The sequence below is a fragment of the Siphateles boraxobius genome, unplaced genomic scaffold (genome assembly GCF_051911475.1).
Source record: "Siphateles boraxobius isolate OS27281-9 unplaced genomic scaffold, OSU_SipBor_1 13, whole genome shotgun sequence".
NCBI classification, from domain to species: Eukaryota; Metazoa; Chordata; class Actinopteri; order Cypriniformes; family Leuciscidae; genus Siphateles; species Siphateles boraxobius.
The window spans coordinates 2294252-2301079 of NW_027508733.1; positions in this window are offsets into that span (position 1 = coordinate 2294252).

Sequence of the window (6828 nt, forward strand, 5' to 3'; positions counted from 1 at the left end):
CCCAGCAAGGAGCCGTGAATGAGAATGTTCTGGAGAGTGATTTTGTGCCTCGCTGTGATGGCACCACGAGCCGTCGCTCATTGGCCGATCGTAGGCTTCTGGTAGGGATGTAGACTTGTAGGAGCGAGTGAAAGTAGGACGGAGCTGAGTCTGTGGTAGATCTGTAAGCAAGCGTCAAAGCTTTGAATTTGATGCGAGCAGCGAGTGGTAGCCAGTGCAGTGAGATGAACAGAGGAGTGGCGTGAGCCCTTTTGGGCTCGTTGAAGACAAGGCGGGCTGCAGCATTCTGGATCATTTGTAGAGGTTTAGTAACACATGATGGAAGTCCAGCCAGAAGAGCATTGCAGTAATCGAGCCTAGAAATAACCAGGGCCTGGACGAGAAGTTGTGTTGCATACTCAGTTAGGAAAGGCCTGATCTTCCTGATGTTATACATTGCAAAGCTGCATGATCGAGCTGTCTTTGTAATGTGGTCTGTGAAGGTCAGCTGGTCATCAAATATTACTCCAAGATTTCTGACCGACCTTGATGGGGTGATTGAGGATGACTCAAGCTGGATAGTGAAGTCGTGCTGTAGAGACGGATTGGCAGGGAGAACGAGAAGCTCAGTCTTTGCAAGGTTGAGCTGCAGGTGATGTTCCTTCATCCATGCCAAGATGTCCGCCAGACAGCCTGAGATACGTGCAGCTACTGTGGGATCATCTGGTTGAAATGAGAGGCAGAGCTGTGTGTCATCAGCATAGCAATGGTAAGAGAAACCATGTGCCTGTATGATGGGTCCCAATGATGTGGTGTAGATGGAGAAGAGGAGTGGTCCAAGAACTGAACCCTGAGGAACCCCTGTGTTCAGTTGTTGTGCTTTGGATACCTCGCCTCTCCATGCAACCCTGAAGGACCTACCTGTGAGATAGGACTCAAACCAGTGGAGGGAAGATCCAGTGATGCCCAGTGATGAGAGGGTGGACAGAAGGATCTGATGATTCACAGTGTCGAAGGCAGCAGAAAGATCCAGCAGAATGAGAACTGATGATTTGGAAGCAGCTTTTGCGATCCGCAGGGCTTCTGTGACCGACAGTAGTGCAGTCTCTGTTGAATGGCCTTTCTTGAAGCCGGTTGTCATCTAGCTGGTTGGTCAGAGACAGGAAATATGACACTTGGTTGAAAGCAACTCGTTCAAGTGTTTTCGCAATGAAAGTTAGGAGAGAGACAGGTCTGTAATTCTCTAAAAGTGATGTGTCTAAAGTTGTTTTTTTAAGCAGTGGAGCTACCCGAGCCTGCTTGAATGCTGTAGGGTAAATGCCAGTGTGGAGGGATGAGTTTATGATGTGTGTGAGTGCTGGTAGAAGTGTGGGAGAGATGGCTTGTAGAAGTGTGTGAGGGGATGAGGTCTAGAGGGCAGGTGGTAGGATGACTGGAGAGGAGAAGTTTAGATACTTCTTCCTCGGTTAGCGGAGAGAAGGTAAAGAGAAGATTTCTGGTAGTGGGAGAGGATGGTTTGGGTTCCTGTGTGTGTGGAGTGGAGAACTGACTGCTGATAGTAGTTGTTTTGTTGGTGAAGAAGTTAGCAAAGTCATCAGCAGTTAAAGAGGAGGTGGGTGATGGTGGAGGTGGACAGAGGAGAGAGTTGAATGTCTTGAAAAGTGTTCGTGTGTTAGAGGCGCTGTTGATCTTGTTGTGGAAATATGAAGATTTTGCAGCGTGAACATCAGCAGAAAAGGAAGAGAGCAGAGATTGATACATACTCAGGTCAGACGTATCTTTTGATTTGCGCCATTTTCTCTCCATTGCGCTGAGTTTGGTCCGGTGTTCACGAAGAACCTCAGATAACCAGGGGTTAGAGGGAGTAGCGCGTGCTGGCCTGCAGGAGAGAGGGCAGATATTGTCTAAAGAAGAAGTTAAAGTGGAGCATAAAGTATCTGTTGCGGTATTCACATCTAGAGATGAGAATTGTGAGGGTGAGGGAAGAGAAGATGACACAGCAGAGGAAAGATGGGAAGGAGAAAGTGAGCGCAGGTTTTGTCTGAAAGTAACTGGTAGGGGAGTTGGTGGAGTGTGGATAGTGAGTTGTAGATTGAAAGTAATGAGGAAATGATCTGAAACGTGGAGAGGTTTCACCAAAATGTTGTCTGTGATGCAGTTGTGTGTGTAAACCAGGTCCAGTTGGTTGCCTGATTTGTGAGTACCTATGGTGATGAGCCGTTTGAGATCGAATGAGGCTAGAAGAGAGATGAAGTCTGTTGCATACGCCTTTTCTAGATGAATGTTGAAATCACAGAAGACTACGAGTGGGGTGCCATCCTCAGGGAAAGAGGACAGCAGCACATCCAGCTCCTCAACAAAGCTTCCCAGTTGACCTGGGGGGCGATAGATAACTACAATATGGATCCTAATGGGAGTTGTAAGTGTAATTGCATGATATTCAAACGAGTTTTTATTGCATAGAGAAGAGAGAGTTGAGTATTTCCATTTGTTAGAAATGAGAAGACCAGTACCCCGTACCCCCACCAGACTGGCGAGGGGTGTGGGAGTAAAATCCAGTGATTGTTCTCTGTCGCATCCTGACACAGTAGACTGGCCTGTGAATCATCTTGTCAAAGATACACTCCTCCATATTTCATTTTATTTTATTTCCTAGCGTATTGGAGAGAAATGCAGAATCACGTTGATCTGAAGTCGCGGGTCTTTTATGCGGAGACTCTCCTCATATTAATGCATAATTATGCATTTAAAAGTTAATTGCCAAACGGATCTTTATAAAAGTCCACATTGTTTTTGCAGATAATATAAAACGGATAACATTAAATAAATATTTTTCTATCAGGTTAAACTTTGATTAGTCACTCAAACCTTTATCTATACCTCTCACCGTCGGTCGCGCATATCCGCCTTGTTTTGTAGTTTTTTTTAACACTTTTTACTCGTGTTTGTAGTCCCTCCTCCAAGGTTGTGGGTAATATTATCTGTTATAGTGAGCACGGATCCACACTTCGGAAATCCAGCGGAAATAGTAGACCATCCGAGGACTTCTGGCATACTCTTTCCAACATACTATGCCGTTTAGGTTGGATAGTATGGACATTGAGACGCAGGGCATGATCTCGCTTGTTTCTGCTTCTTCTCCTGTGTTTTGATCAGGAGATTCTGTACTCTTTCAGAAGAAGCGCAATAGCTTATAACCACCGTATAACCAAAATATTCAGTCAATGGTGGGGAAAGAGTTACTATATAATTAACTTGATGTAGCAGAATTAATTTTTACAATCAATTAACCTGTTCATCCAGCAAACACTCAGTATTGATCGTCTATCGTGGCCACAGAAAAATAACTTTTCTTTTACCGGATACAGTGCTACTCAAAAGCTATGTGGCTGTGATCACATTGTTAGAGGGAATTTGCAAGCAGGGATCATAGAATCAACACTGATGTTAATGTGAACATAAAGTTTTATTTAACTAAATGCCAGGTTTTTGGGTAGGTCCTTTAGAGTGTCATGGAGGGGTGAGGTGTCTAAGACCCAACATCTAGCTACCGGAGTGCCTCAGGGCTCAGTGCTGGGACCGCTTCCCTTCTCCATCTACATGACATCACTAGGATCTGTGATTCAGAATCATGGCTTTTCCTATCACTGCTACGCTGATGACACACAACTCTACCTCTCATTCTGACGGTAGCTGCTCGCATCTCAGCCTGACAGACATTTCTGGCTGGATCAAGGACCACCACCTTCAACTAAACCTTGCGAAGACAGAGTTGCTTGTGGGCCCGGCCAACCCAACACTTCATCACAACTTCACCATTCAGCTAGGCTCGTCATCCATAACTCCATCAAGGTCAGCCAGGAGCCTTGGAGCTGTGATTGATGATCAATTGAACTTCACAGACCACATTGCTAGAACTGCCCGGTCCTGCAGATTTGCCTTATACAACATTAGGAGGATCAGGCCCTTCCTATCAGAGCTACACAACTCCTTGTCCAAGCGCTTGTTCTATCCAGACTGGACTATTGTAATGCACTCCTGGCTGGTCTTCCAGCTTGCTCTGTCAAACTTCTACAACTGATCCAGAATGCTGCAGCCAGAGTGGTCTTTAATGAGCCGAAGAGACACACGTCACTCCTCTCCTCACAAACCTGCACTGGTTGCCAGTTGCGGCTCGCATCAAATTCAAGTCACTGACGTTTGCCTACAGAACAACCACTGGCTCTCCTCCCTCTTACCTAAACTCATTACTTCAGACTTATGTGCCATCCAGAAACTTGCGCTCTGCTAGCGAATGTCGTCTTGTGGTGCATCATCTCAAAGAGGCACAAAATCTCTTTCTCGGACCTTTACCACGACTGTTCCCTGTCGGTGGAATGATCTGCCTAACTCAACCAGTGCAGCTGAAACTGTTGCCACTTTCAAGAAACGGCTGAAGACGCATCTTTTTCGGCAACACTTGATCCATTAACACTAACACTTTCTCTTCTATTCTATATCTATATCTAGGCCTACTGCGTTAGATTAAACTGAGAAAGGTCATAGCACTTGCATATTGTTGTCCTATTGTTAGTTTAACTGCTTCTATTGCTCTCATTTGTAAGTCCCTGATAAAAGCGTCTGCTAAATGAATAAATGTAAAATGTAAATCCCAAACACATCACTAGTCTACACATACACACAATTACGAATACATGGGTAAAATGGAAAGTGAAAGTTAATGAATGAAACTGAAATGGAAATGTAACCACACATAACAGTCAGTAAATCACCTGGACAGAACAAAAGGTCTACAGCTTATAATGTACCTCTGTTTAGTTAGTTGAATGTATGATATACTTGGATTGCCTTAGCTATTCTTCAATTCTTCCAGGTTGAATGAAGGGATGGCAAACTTGTGGTGTTAGTCTGACTCGGTTATGGTCAAGAAAGTTATGAAAGGGCTTAGGAAAGACTTTTCACATGAACAGCAACCAGAAGAAGAAAGAAGAGAGGTGGGACTCTGAGACAGTGCCCTTTAACTTTAACCTCTCGAGTTTGGCATGTCCAATGAGAAAGGGGTATTTTTCAAGCAGACAAGGTTTCTTTGTTTGGAAGCAAACTCATTTGCATAATGAAAGTGAGCTGGCAGTTTGTGTCTCTTTATGCTCTGAATTAATATAACAAGCATACAATGCATGCTATGAGGAGGTGATGTACATCAATGTGCAGGGCGTTAAACAAGGATTATTTTGATCGGAAGCATGATACCAACAAAGTTACATTATCAAATAGTTCTATCATAAGGCATGCATAAAATAGGATACAATGCACAATGTCCCAGGGATATGCCTGTTCATTAAAAGGTTTGTCTATGAATTGAAGGAGAGAAGTTTGTTTTTTTGGTCTGTGTCTTCAACATTTTTCACGTCATAAACCATCTTATCTCACTGGAGTTCCTTTGCTACCCGATCAGGCCAACTGGGGAGTTGTCAAAAACACCTTGGCACTTAGTTTGTTGTTGGGAGAGTGGGTTCCTGGATTATTCATTAAATATAATGAATAATTGTGTGTCTGATAGGTCCAGCTGCTACAAGGTCTAAACTCAGTCTGTGGACTAAAAAATAGAAATTAATAGACTTCCTTATGAAGCACAATGTCAAATTGGCTTTCTCCAAAAATGTCGCACATCTGATCACATTTTTACATTACAAACACTAATTGATACAGTAAATATGTACATCAAAACAAAAGGCATTTTTTTGTCCTAGTTTTGTTGATTTCAAGAAAGCATTTGATTCAATCTGGCATGAAGAATCATACCTGGAGCTTATTGACAGTGGGATATGGGGAAATTCTATGATTTGATCAAATCAATGTACACAGCCAGCCAATGTGCAGTGAGACGGGCTCTGGTTTAAGCCCCTCCCTCTTAAACATTTACACCAACCGATTGGCCAATATATTAGAACATGCTCCCATTCAAGGGCTCACTCTACACGACACAGAGATAAAGTGTCTTCTCTACACAGATGACCTGGTTCTCCTGTCTCCCACTAAAGAGGGTCTTCAGGACAGCCTGAATCTGCTGGAGGATTACTGTGAGTGCTGAGCCCTGACCGTCAACCTCCAGAAAACTACAGTAATGATGTTCCAGAAACACTCCAGATCTCAGGGACCAACACACACATTCACACCATCACACAGAACCATCGAGAACACAAACATACACTTACCTCGGCAGGAAAATATCTTCAACTGCTTTACTTTGGCTATGAATGAACTCAAAGAGAAAGCTCAAACTTTGAAGGGCTTTCTATGCCATGAAAAGAATGATTAAAATTGAAATCCCAATCAAAATCTTGCTTAAACTTGCATTATATTGCAGCAGTGAAGTGTGGGGTCCTCCTATTAAATTTGATTTCTTAAATTGGAAAAACATCTAATTGAAACTCTACATTTAGAATTCTGTAAAAGTCCAAAGAAAAACACCAAACAACGGATGCAGGGCAGTGGCTTGAAAGACATTTTGTGAGGTAAGTGACCAACGAAAGGCTTTAAGGACCAAAAAATACTGTCAATACCGTCAAGATAGTGTCATTATTATAAATGATTTATTAAAATAATAGTTCATAATAAATAATAATTTAAGTGTAATATTTTAAATATAACCATTAAATACACTTCAAAATAATATTTTAGCTTTGCTGTAGCTGTCAAGTATAATATAATTAAATAATTTAAATAGTAATAATTATAATAGGCATAAATAATAATAATATTTTAGCTTCAATTTAGCTAATAGGTTGTATAATTAATATACATATTGTATAATTTAAATGACTGCTAATAACAGTACAACAAACGATG